This window comes from Bos taurus, chromosome 21 (assembly GCF_002263795.3).
Source record: "Bos taurus isolate L1 Dominette 01449 registration number 42190680 breed Hereford chromosome 21, ARS-UCD2.0, whole genome shotgun sequence".
Classification (NCBI taxonomy): domain Eukaryota; kingdom Metazoa; phylum Chordata; class Mammalia; order Artiodactyla; family Bovidae; genus Bos; species Bos taurus.
This window is the reverse complement of record NC_037348.1, coordinates 7,119,703-7,132,884: the sequence shown is the minus strand read 5'-3', so window position 1 is coordinate 7,132,884 and position 13,182 is coordinate 7,119,703.

The following is a 13,182-nucleotide window of genomic DNA, read 5'->3' as shown; positions in this document are numbered from 1 at the left end:
GCTTGTCCTGGCAAAGGGGCTTGCATAACTCAATGAAGCTATGAGCCATGCTGTGCGGGCCCATCCATGACAGATGGGGTCAACCCGAAAAGATCTTCAGTTGTGGATGTGTCTGGTGGTGAAAGTAAAGTCTGATGCTGTAAAGAATAATATTGCATTTGCATAGGAACCTGGAATGTTAGGTCCATGAATCAAGGTAAATTGGATGTGGTCAAGCAGGAGATGTCAACGTTGACATCTTAGTCCAACATCAGTAGACTAAAATGGATGGGAATGGGCTAATTTAATTCAGGTGACCATTATATATACTACTGTGGGCAAGAATCGCTTAGAAGAAACGGAGTAGCCTTCATAGTCAATGAGAGAGTCCCAAGTGCAGTACTTGGGTGCATTCTGTGCAAAAACGACAGAATGACTTTGGTTTGTTTCTGAGGAAAACCTCTCAACACCATAGTAATCCAAGTCTATGCCCAACCACTAATGCAGAAGAAGTTGACTGATATTATGAAGACCTCAAGACCTTCTAGAACTAACACCAAAAAAAAAAAAGATGTCCTTTTTTATCATAGGAGATTGGAATGCAAAAGTAGGAAGTCAAAGGATACCTGGAATGACAGGCAAGTTTGACCTTGGAATACAAAATGAAGCAGGGCAAAGGCTAACAGAGTTTCATCAAGAAACACATGGTCATAGCAAACACCTTCCAACAACATGAGAGACGACTCTACATGTGGACATCACCATTTGGTCAACACCAAAATCAGATTGATTATATTCTTAGCAACCAAAGATGGAAAAGCTCTATACAGTCAACAAAAACAAGACCTGGAGCTGACTGTGGCTCAGAGCATGAGCTCCTTATTGCAAAATTCAGGCTTAATTGAAGAAATCAGGTAAAACTATGGGGCTTCCCAGATGGCTCAGTAGTGAAGAATTTGCCTGCCAATGTAAGAGATGCAGGTCCAATCCCTGGGTCAGGAAGATCCCCTGGAGTAGGAAATGACAACCCATTCCAATATTCTTGCCTGGAAAACTCCATGGACAGAGGAGCCTGGCAAGTACCAGTCCATGGGGTCATAAAGAGTCAAACATGACTGAGTACACACACACTCATACAGAGGAAAAATTATTGGGCCATTCAGGTATGACCTAAATAAAATCCCTTATGATTATACAGTGGAAGTGACAAATAGATGTAAAGGATTAGATCCGGTAGACCAAGTTCCTGAAGAACTATGGATGGAGGTTTGTAACATTGTATAGGAAGTGGTGACCAAAATCATCCCAAAGAAAAAGAAATGCAAGAAGGCGAAGTGATTGTTTGAGGAGGACTTACAAATAGCTGAGAAAAGAACAGAAGTGAAAAGCAAGGGAGAAAGGGAAAGATATATCCAACTGAAAGCAGAGTTCCAGAGAATAGCAAGAAGAGATAAGAAAGCCTTCTTAAGTGAACAATGCAAATAAATAGAGGAAACAATAGAATGAGGAAAACCAGAGATCTCTTCAAGAAAACTGGAGATGTCCAGAGAACATTTTATAAAAGGATGGTCATGATAAAGGACAGAAACCATAGGGACCTAACAGAAGCAGAAGGTTTAAGAGGAGGTAGCAAGAATACACAGAAAACTATACAAAAAAAGTCTTAATGACCTGCATAACCATGACGATGTGGTCACTCACCTAGAGCTGGACATCCTGGAGTATAGGCCTTATGAAGTGGGCCTCATGAAGCATTACTACAAACAAAGCTAGTGGAAATAATGGAATTCTAGCTGAAGTTATTTAAAATTCTAAAAGATGATGCTGTTAAAGTGCTGCACTTAATATGTCTAGAAATTTGGAAAACACAACAGTGGTCACAGGACTGGAAAAGGTCAGTTTTCATTTTAATCTCAAGGGCAATGCCAAAGAATGTTCCAACTACCCTACAACTGTGCTTATTTCACATGCTAGGAATGTTTTGCTCAAAATCCTTCAAGCTAGGCTTTAGCAATATGTGAACCAAGAACTTCTAGATGTACAAGCTGAGTTTAGAAAAGGCAGAGGAAGCAGAGATCAAATTGCCAATATTTGTTGGGTATTAGAGAAAGCAAGAGAATTCCAGAAAAACATCTACTTCTGCTTCCTTGACTATACTAAAGCCTTTGACTTTGTGGATCAAAACAAACTATGGCAAATGTTTAAAGATACCAGACCACCTTACCTATTTCCTGAGAAATCTGCATGCCCATCAAGAATCAACAGTTAGACGTGAAACAGCAGACTGGTTCAAAATTGGGAAGGAGTACAACTGGAAAAGGAAACAAGGCTGTAAATTGTCACCCTGCTTATTTAACTTCCATGCAGTGCATATCATGGGAAATGCCTGGCTGGATGAATCACAAGCTGGAATCAAGGTTTCTGAAAGAAATATCAACCACCTCAGATAAGCAGATGATACCAATCTAAAGGCAGAAAGTGAAGAGGAACTAAGGAGCCTCTTGATGAGGCTGAAAGAGGAGAGCGAAAAAGCTGACTTGAAACTCAACATTAAAAAAGCTAAGATCATGGCATCTGGTCCCCTCATTTTTTGGCAAACAGAAGGTAAAAAAATAGAAGCAGTGTCAGATTTCATTTTCTTGGGCTCCAAAATCACTGCGCATGGTAACTGCTGCCATGAAAAGTCGCTTGCTCCTTGGAAGAAAAGCTATATAAATAAATATAATTATAGATAGACAAATATAGATAGCATGTTAAAAAGCAAGGACATCACTTTGCTGACAAAAGTCCATATAGTCAAAACTATGGTTTTTCCAGTAGTCATGTAAGGAGGTGAGAGTTGGACCATAATGAAGACTGAACACTGAAGAATGGATGCTTTCAAATTGTGATGCTGGAGAAGACCCTTGAGAGTCCCTTGAACTGCAAAAAGATCAAACCAGTCAATCCCAAAGGAAATCAATCCTGATTAGTCTTTGGAAGGACTATTGCTGAAGCTGAAGCTCTAATACTTTGGCGACCTGATGAGAAAAGCCAAATCGCTGGAAAGAGACCCTGAGGCTGGGAAAGATTGAGAGCCCGAGGAGAAGCGGGTAGCAGAGGATGAAATGGTTGGGAAGTATCACTGACTCAATGGACATGAATTTGAGCAAGCTCCAGGAGATGGTGAAGGCCAGGGAAGTCTGGCATGCTGCAGTCCATGGGGTTACAAAGAATTGGACACAACTTAGCGACCAAACAACAAAAAGATGTACTGCATTGGTCAAGAGATTTGAATATAGTGTGTCTCTAAGATGGGTTGAGGCATCAGAGAGTCTCACCATGATGAGCTGAGGGGTTCCCTGAGCTTCAAGAATGCAGAGCGAGGCAGAGGGTCTGGTAGCCAAAGTGGCAGCTGATTTCTTTATTTAGGTATCTTAGAGCACCTCAGCCTTCTTTCATTCAGCACTCAGAAGATGCCATTCCACTGATTTCTACAGTGTATCAGCTTTCTTTTCCTACTGTGACAAATTACTGCAAATTTGGTGGCTTAAAAGAGTACGAATGTATTATCTTACAGTTCTGGAAGTCAGAAGTCTGAAATGGGTCTCAGGGAGCTAAAATTAAGGTGTTGGTAGGGCTGTGTTCCTTCTGGAGACTCCAGATCTGTTTTCTTGCTTTTTCCACCTTCTAAAGGCTGCTCACACTCCTCAGCCTCAGCTCACATCACATTGCTGTGACCTGTGCTCCATCATCACATCTCCTTCTCTGACTTCCCGCCTCTATCTTTTAAGGACACTAGTGATGGAAATGGCAACCCACTCCAATGTTCTTGCCTGGAGAATCCCAGGGACGGGGGAGCCTGGTGGGCTGCTGTCTATGGGGTCGCACAGAGTCAGACACGACTGAAGCGACTTAGCAGCAACAGCAGCAGTGATTACATGGGGCTGGGGCTCACCTAAGTAATCCAGGCTGCTCATCTCAAAATGCTTAACTTAGTCACATCTGGGCTGTCCCTTTAGCCAAGTAAGGTAATGTACTCACAGATTGCAGGGATTAAAGCTTGGATGTGTTTGGGAGGCCATTATTCTGTCTGCCTCGATACTTTCTATTGAAAAGCCAGCTGTAATACAACTTATATTTACTCCTGTGCAGGTAATGACCCTTCTGCTAATAACTGCTTCCAAGATTTTATCTTTGTTTTTGGCTTTCAAGTTTGACTGACATGACTGAGAGTGAGTTCCTCTGTATTTATCCTGCTTTTTTGTTGAGACTTTTTTTTTTTTTTTTAAAGAGAGGGTTGTTGTTTTTTTTAAAACTGGTTTTGGAAAATTCTCAGACATTAGACCTTCAAATACTGCTTCTGCCCATTGTCTCTCCTCTCCCTCCAGGCTTCTAACGATAGCGTGTGATGTGTCCTCAGGGCCTGTGTATCTCACACTGTCCTGCTCTTCCCCTTCTCTCCTCTCTGTACTTTATTTCCTACTGGCCTCTCTTCGAGTTCATGCACTGAGTTTCCTATGTCTGTCTGCTGTTAAATTCATCCAAGAGGTATTGATTTCAGATACCCTCTTTTCCAATTCTAGAATGTCCATTTAATTATTTTATGGATTCCAGTTTTCTGTTAGTCTCTTTTTATCCATTTTGTCCATCTCTCCCTCTACCTTATTTAATGTAATTACATGGTTATTTTAAAGTCTTTAACTTCTACTCCAAAGTCCTTGGCCACTTCTGTAGCCTGTTTCTTACTTTTGGTCAGCATTTCCTGGCACTTGAGTTTTTAACATGTGCTGGACATTGTGTATAAAAGAAGTCTACAGGATGCAGAGTACTCACCCTTCCCTCCACTCAGTTGCTAGAGCTGACTACCTAACTCCATGAGGGACTGAGCTGGGTTGGGGCTGGCCTGCAGGTTTCATTAGGCTCCTTGTACTGCTGATTTAGTCCTGTTCCTCAGGTGAGACTCTCCCAGACATTTTACTGAAAGCCCAGCAGATCTGTGCCCATAGATTGGAAGAGGCCTTCCTTCTCTTGTACTCTAGGTTATTTGGTCTTCGTTGCATACAGCTCTTGAAGGTCTTTTCAAATATGATGGTCACAATTTGTTTTTTCTTTACTTGTTGCAACAGCAGTTTTGCCTGCTACTATCTACTCCATCTTTCCAGGAAGTGAAACTCCCTCTACGCTTCAAAACAGCAATAGGTGAAAATGCCTGGGGAATAATAAGGTAATGAAGAAGACAAGTGAGGAAATGGGTAGTGGTCTCTCCAGAGAATTAGAGAGGCCTCTATTTTGGGGTCATTGAGAGGATAAATACCACCTTTTTTCCCCAACCCATGTTCTGAAATATTAAGCTGGGAAGATGGTGCCACTGTGATGAGTCTGGAAGAATTGGAGAGATGATGTAGGTATGACAGAAGGACAGACATAAAGGAAAGAGGACAGGTGGACGGGATGGGAAGGAGACGTGCAGCCTGGAGGAGCCCTTGGAGCAGAAGGCGGGGTCACAGCACCGTCAGCCTCTGGATGCAGCAGGAGGGGAGCTGGGAAGCAGCCTGGGTGCTGGGAAAGTAGGTCCCGAGTTTTCATTGCCACAGTCCTGATCCCCCACGGCTACAACCTCAGGGGATTCTTTGAAACTTAGATGTGACCAAGTCCAGTCAACAACCTTGGGCATTTCTTCATTATCTTCAAGGGGAAAGATAATCTCTTTGGCATGCCTTTCCAGGCTCCTCTCGGTAATCCAACTGGCTTTTCCAGCCTCATCCTCGTCATGCTCACCTTGTCTCCATTCCACATTTGGCCTCACAACAGGGCTCTCCTCTGAAACCCGATCCCAGGGCAGAGCAGGGTGGGGCAGACCAAGGCCGGCAGCTCTGGAAAGGCCAGGCCTGCCAAGGGAGCCAGCAGGGGACGGTCCTGAGGCCCCGCCGGGCAGTAGTCTGAGAACTATTCAGAAAGGACGATCAAGCTTTGAGCCCAGAGACCAAGATGGGGGAGGGGCCAGACAGCACGGAAAGAGCAGGATAAGGAGGAGCCGGGCGGGGACCCCGCTGCGGAAGGACTGCTGCAGAAGCCGGATGCCAGCCATAGCATCCCTTCCAGCCGAGGCTGACCCGGCCACCCCTGGACCGCAGCTGGGACACCCATGGGCCCCCCGTCCCTCTGAGGTCACTGCCCTTGCACTCTGCCTGTGCCTTTGCTTCTCAGTGAGCTGGCTCATCCTTGCAGGCCCTGCTGGTCCCTGCTACCCCCGCAGCACCCGTCAGGTGCCTCCCAGGTGCCCCGCAGGTGAGTGCTCTCCGCTCTCTCAGAGAGTGTGCAAAGCAGACCTGCCGTCCCCTAGTCCCGCTTTATTCGACAGTGGAAAACACAGATGCACAGGGCAGACTGTAATAAGTTGTGTGCTACGTCAGATTATTAGCATCTCCCGAACTCTCACGATAACCGGGGCTTGTGGCTGGACCCGGTAGGACAGCGCCGCCGGCCCAGGTTGCCTCACCCTGCAGGCGGCCCACGGAATCGCGTGTGGAGAAGTACCCGGCTCCCAGGGGAGTCCTTTGTCTTCAGTCCAGAGCTGCTGTGGGCCCTGCAGGGCCTCCCCTGTGCGCTGCGGGGTTGCTCCTCTTCAGACCCTAGGTCGATGGCCTCAGGACCGCAGGCCGTGCCGTCACGGGGGCAGAGAGTCAGCACAGGCTGATTCCTTGGGAGCCTCTCCGCAGGTCAGCGGCCTTAACCGGCCCCATGCAGGCGCTGGGCCCCCGGCCTGCTTCAGCCACGGCCGGGAAGGCCAGCTTCTTCTCAGGAGTGGGGCTGGCTGCTGCCCTCAGCAGAGAGGATTAGGCCAGGGGACAAGCCCCTAACCAAGCACCCAGGATGCTCAGTGAGCAAGACATTCTAAGGAGATGGGCTGGACCCCACACGCCTTCACCCCCAGCAGGGGAGAGCCTGGCATGAGACCCGGCAAGAAGGGTGGCAAGACCTGGCCTCCAGCCTTACGGAGGCCCCAGGGGAGCTGGGCAGTGGGGACGGGGATGGCTTGGGGATGAGGCCTGGCTCTGTGGACTTCCATCTGCCAGCGGGGGTGGGGAGCAACCCTTGAGTCTGACTGGCGCTGGGTCAGAATGTGAGCATCAGAAATGTCTATAGTAAAGTCAGGTCTCTGAACCACGGAGACTTGAACACTGATATTGGAGACCTTTGTCCACTCGGGCTGGGGCCACACGTGCACTGGTTCTGTGGAAAGGGCCACTGCCCTAGAGCCTGAGTACACAAAGTAACCCCCTCATGGACCCACAGGCCAAAGGCAGCAGAGCCACCACTGTGCTTGGGGGAAGGGGGGCAGAGGGGACTCAGCTCGCTTTTGACAAAGTGACGGAGCCCGTGGCCGCCTCCTGTGCAGAGAGGGTCAGGGCCGCACCTCGTCACGGGGTTGCTGCAGAACTGCAGAGACAAGACCAGTCTGATCCTTCAAAACAAGGAGACGTCCATATTTGTAACTGAGATGAGAGGGGAGCTGCATTATTTATGAAACAGCTCAGCCCAGAGTTAACAAGGAAGAAGGAGGCCTTTAGAGGGGAAAGTGGTTTCCAAAGCATCCGTATTTTGCTGGAAAAAAAAAACACACAAACTATGATTTAGGGTGTGCTGAGGTTTAGAGCCGGAGATGACTCCAGAGCAGTTAGACCACGGGAGAAGGGGTGAGTGTGTGGGCAGAGAGCCGGGGTGGGGGTGGGGGTGGGGGCATGATCCTGCAGGCTCGGGGCGGGGGAGAGGGCATGTGCAGGGGACAGTCGTGGGCATAAAGGAGAGTGTGTACACATGGAAGTCTGTTTGTGAAGGAGTGTGTGTGTGTGTGCCTGGATGTGTGTGAATACACTTGGAATGGATCAAGGGACAGAGGGAAGGTTCGTTCCCAAAGATGCAGAGCCTTCTGGACTTGCCTGTTAATTCTGTATGCCTGGCTAATCTACTGGAAGAACTTGGGCCAAGACTCTGAGAAAATGATATTTTTCATCTTTTTAAAAAATTTAAGGTATAAAGTATTCAGTTTGACAAGGTTTGATCATTGTATATGCCCATGTGACAACCACCATGGTTGTTACAAACAGAATATAGAACATACCCATTACATGGAAAGTGCCTTCATGCCCCGGACACTTTTTGACTTCTATCCACAGTGACAGAAATTCACATACGTGAATTCCAGAAATTCATATAATGGAGTAGTGCAGTATATACTCTTGTGTCTGGCTTCTTTCACTCAGCATGTTTTTGAAATTCATCCATGTTATGGGTTTAACAGTAAGCACTCCTTTTTATTGCTCAGTAATATTCCATTAAGGGCTCCCCAGGTGGCTTAGTGGTAAAGAATCTGCCTGCCAATATTAGAGATGCAGGAGACTTGGGTTTGATCCTTAGGTGGTGAAGATCCTCTGGAGGAGGCAACCCACTCCAGTATCCTTGCCTGGAAATTTCCAGGGGTAGAGCAGCCTGAGAGCTGCAGTCTATGGGGCCGCAAAGAGTGAGACATGACGAGCACACACACAATATTCCATTAGATGGATATAACCTATTTTACCTGATTGATTCTTATGAATATGACCACTTCATGTACAAGACTGTGCAGACATAGGTTTCATTCCTTTTGGGTTGGCATCTAGGAGTGGAATTGCTGGGACATTGGACACACGTTTTCCACTGTGAGAAGCTGCAGAACAGGTCTCCATGTACTGGATTCACTTCCAGTTGCCCCATGTACTTCCCAGTACCCGCAGGATTTTATTTTATTCTATCTCGTGGATATGAAATGGTATCTCATTGTAGTTTTCATTTGTGTTTCCAAATAAAGACTGATGGTGGCGAGCTCTTTTTCATGTGCTTATTGGCCATTCACGTCTTCTTCATTAGATGTCTGTTGAACTTCTTTGCTCATTTAGAAAATTAGGTTGTTCATCTTTTTGTTGTTGATTTATAGGCATTCTTGATATATTCTTGACCCTCCTAGGTTTTAAAAAGTAAAACAACTACTGCTAGTCATGTGACTTCTCTTCCTTAGGCTAAGTAAAGCCACCCCTCCCTCCCACTTCATATCTTTTGGGTGGTGTACTGGGTTTAAAATGCACCCGCTGTGATCCCATGGCAGAAATGCTAAAGTCTATTTAATCAAACTCAACTGCCTCTGGAGGCCCTCTTCTACTGAAAGCAGAAAACAAATGAACAAATAAAAGCAACTAATCTTACCTCTTCATTTAAAGACTTAATCTTTTGTATAAATACACAGTTCAGGATCTAAGTTTAAAGTCCCTCTCGGATTTCTCTGGGGACAGGAAGACTTTGGAGAGGAGAGACGTCTCCTCAGGGCAGCAGAGAAAGCCCTCCTGGTCCACTCCCTGGGCTCCAGGCTTGTCAGCCCATGTGCAGGCCCGTGGGGTCAGCCCTGGTCCCTGGAGGTCAGCTCCCTCCTGGGCCCACGCCACTTGACCAGGCCTTGACCTCCGGCTGCAGGGTCTTGTCTCCTCCCAGGCGACTGCCTTCCTCTCCCTCCACCCTTTAAGCACTGCTGTTCCCACCCCCAACCTACCCAGAATGTTCTGGATCTCACTCAAGCCACACACCAGCCCCAGGGAACCTGGCCTATGGCATAGTCAGTCTTTCCTAGTTGCCACGTCAATGTGTGTAAAGGATTAATACCTGGAATAATGCTAATGGGCTTTCCTTTCCCACTCCTTCGTTGTGATTTTCCCTTCTTTCACCATGGTTTCCATCATGTTTATGAGCGGTAGCTGGGATGCAGGAGAGAGGAAACTGGCATTTCAGACTGTCTTTCCACCTAGCATGTCCTTCTACTGAAGCCACCCATGTGGATGTAGGTAACTATGTAGGGTGGAATTCTAAACCGAAAGTGGAGCACAAGCTTACGATCCTTCCTCAGACCATATGCTGTCTCCTGCCTTGACGACAGTATCATCATCTAATTCTGCTGACCAAAAATGTCTCCGATCTCTGCCTCCCACATCTCAGCCCAAGAAAGGCTGCTCCTTTTCCTGTGAGATTGGGAAACCCTCTGCCCATTCTCCCCTATTCTATGACTTGTAGTAAAAACTCCATGTTCATCCTCCATATTTAAAAGAAATCTATCTGAATTTAGGAAAATGTTTCCTCTCTCAACAGCCTGATCTTGCCATTGAAAGCCTGACCTTCAAGCCAATTGCTTCAGAGCTTGTTCAGACACCTGAAGCTGAATGTCCTCTTTTCACGCCAGTTTCTCCTCTCTACTGCTAGCACTCATGAACATGATGGAAACCACGGTAAAAGAAGGGAAAATCACAAAGAAGGAGTGCAAAGAGAAAGCACATTAGTATTATTCAATGTATTAATCCTTCATACACATTTAAGTGGCAACTAGGAAGGACTTATTGCCTCCTTTGAAAAAGTCGTGTATTGCTACATTCAGCTCCAGCTTCAGTTCCCACTCAGCCCTCCTATGCTGGACAGGCTGCTGGACATTCCAAGGCTCTGGGCTTGCAAATCCCCTTCTTGGTTCCTGTTCATGTTAACTGTTCATCCAGCATTGCATGCAATCTCATGCAAGGATTTTCTTAGTATCTGGCTCCATGAGACCCATCCCTCCTGTGCAACAAAGGATCAGGATACAGACCCTGAAGGAAGATACTCATTTCTTAATAATGAAGTTATTAAGAGAGCCTCATTTCTTAATAACGCAGGTGAGCCTAACTACGTTTTGATGGGGCGCATCGTGACACCCAGCCCACTGCACTGCTCTATTGTAGTCCCCTTCCCTAATGCATCCTGGTTCGTTGGTGTGACTGATAAGGTCTAGAGATGGTATATTGTTTCTGAATCTGGGTTTTAAAATATGACGGCTTCTGCCCATCTCACTTGGGTCACTCACTCTGGGGAAGCCAGCTGCCATGTTATAAGGTCACCCAGGTAGCCCCATGGAAAGTTCCACATGGCAAAACATGTGAGTGAGCCATCTTGGAAGCAAGCCCAGAATCACAGCAGCAGTCTGGTGTGGTAGACAGGGTTTCTCCCTCCAGACCACAGCTCACAGAAGAGGAGGCAGAGGCTACAGTTGGCACATAATCCATCAATGGCACGTGTTTGGTCAATGCCCGAGCCACGCCTTGACTCATAGCCCCGTTTTAGAGAAAAGGATTGGTTTCATTCTTCGCTCTACAGTGTTTCTCAGACTTCACAGCTAATGCTCCCTGTGCCTTGACTTCTCCATGCCACAGAGCCTGGTCATCAGGAGAGCCCCAGACATCCTGTGGTGGGAGGCAGAGACTGGTGGGAGGGCGCTGGGCACCCTAGGTCGAGGAGATGATGTGGCTAAAGGCAAAGTGATGAGAAAATGGGCATTATTTTTGAAGAGGAGCAACGTGCCCACTGCAATGGAATGCTGGTGCCACATGAGAGGGTTCCTTGAATATAGTACAAAGGACAAAATAGGGTTCCTTCTTGGAGCATGCTGGGGTTGCCCAGGGCCTGCATCAAGACCCAAGCCTCAAGTTCACAGTAGGAAGGGTGTCTTCCTTGAAAGGGCTTCCCCTGTGGCTCAGCTGGTAAAGAATCCACCTGCAATGCAGGAGAGCTGGGTTCGATCCCTGGGTTGAGAAGATCCCCTGGAGAAGGGAAAGGCTACCCACTCCAGTATTCTGGCCTGGAGAATTCCATGGATGGTTCATGGGGTCGCAAAGAGTTGGACAGGACCAAGCAACTTTCACGTTCACTTCCTTGAAAGTGGAGGGTGCCGTGCAACAGACACCCTGGGAGGAAATGTATCCTCAGCCCAAGTATGGTGGGGTCCAAGGAAAATGCTATGGAAGCAAGAAGCAGAGTGAGGCAAACTGTCCCCTCATACTTGATCTGAGGAGACATTTCTAGAACAACATGAGGCTAGAGGAAACAGAGGAAAGGCCCTGAAATGCCAACTGGGGCTCAGGGCTAGCCCTAATGACCCAAGGAGGTTGATCTTTTGGAAAAACCTCCTCAGCGGGCTCTCAACAACCTCTGGGTCTGAACTTCCAAAAAACAGAGGCTGATTCAGCGAAGGCAGATGGAAATGTGTTGGTTCTTTTGGCTTTCTTTCACTTCATTTTCCTTCATTGCAACATTTTTTCTTCTCAGGACGGTAGATAATTTCCTGAAGAAGGGTCGTAGACATTCTGGATGCCCTGCCTCATAGGCATTACCTTTCAAGGCCAATTTCAGTCAAGTGTTTCTTGCCAGCATGTGGCTGCATCAAGTTCAGAAATCTGGGGATTCTTCAAGAGGAAGATAGAGCTGAACTGGAGGAAGGACAGTTCTCTATCTATGATCTCCACCCACCTTCAGATCCTAGCATGTACCAAAGCTAGGGTAACGCCCAGAAGGTGTGAAGGGTATATATTTTGCAGACTTGTGCAAGCAAATAACTTACTTTATTTTTCTATTATCTAACTTGACTTAGCTCTCAAGCCCTGTTGACATTCAGTCACTATCAGACTGTTCTTAGTGCCCTTTGGATAAAAATGGAATCAGTTAGGGATTTTATTGCCCATTCCTCTTTCCCTCCCTTCTGTCCAGGTGTTAGGTGGGAGAAGGCTGCTTTACGGGTGGGAGGCACTGTGTGGCTGTGACCAAGATGCCAGTGCTCACTGGCCCCAGGACATCGGCACCCACTCTTTTATACCTGTGTCTGTGCCCCCTCACTCTCCAGTTCCAGATCCATACAGATCTCTCTGTGTCCTCTTTATCCCACCACCAAGACTCCGCAGCTAGCTCTCAGGCACTGCACCCCTCTCTGGCACAGAAACATTGATTTCCCCACCCTGAGGCTCCGGACACCACCAGGGCCCATCTCCCCGGGTCTCTCTGTGCTCTGGCTGCTTCTGCTCTGGCGTCATGGTGCAGATGGTCTCCTCCATGAGGCTTGCTTCCCTTCTGTCTCGTCCCCTCCCCTTCCATTTATCTGTTGAACAAAACCAAAACCTTGGCTTTTTTTAAAAGTATTGTCACTGTTAAAAAAAACAAAAACAAAAATCCATCAGAAATTCAAATGATTTTCCCCTCTCTTTCTTTGGGTAGAGGCTGCAGGCCAACAGGAAAAACAAGATAAAGAAGGGAAATCTCAGTGAGAGCAGTGATGAGGTATTTGAAGGCGAAGGGAAAATGGATGCTCTTCACAACAAAGTTCTTAGTAGTAAGCAACAGAAACAA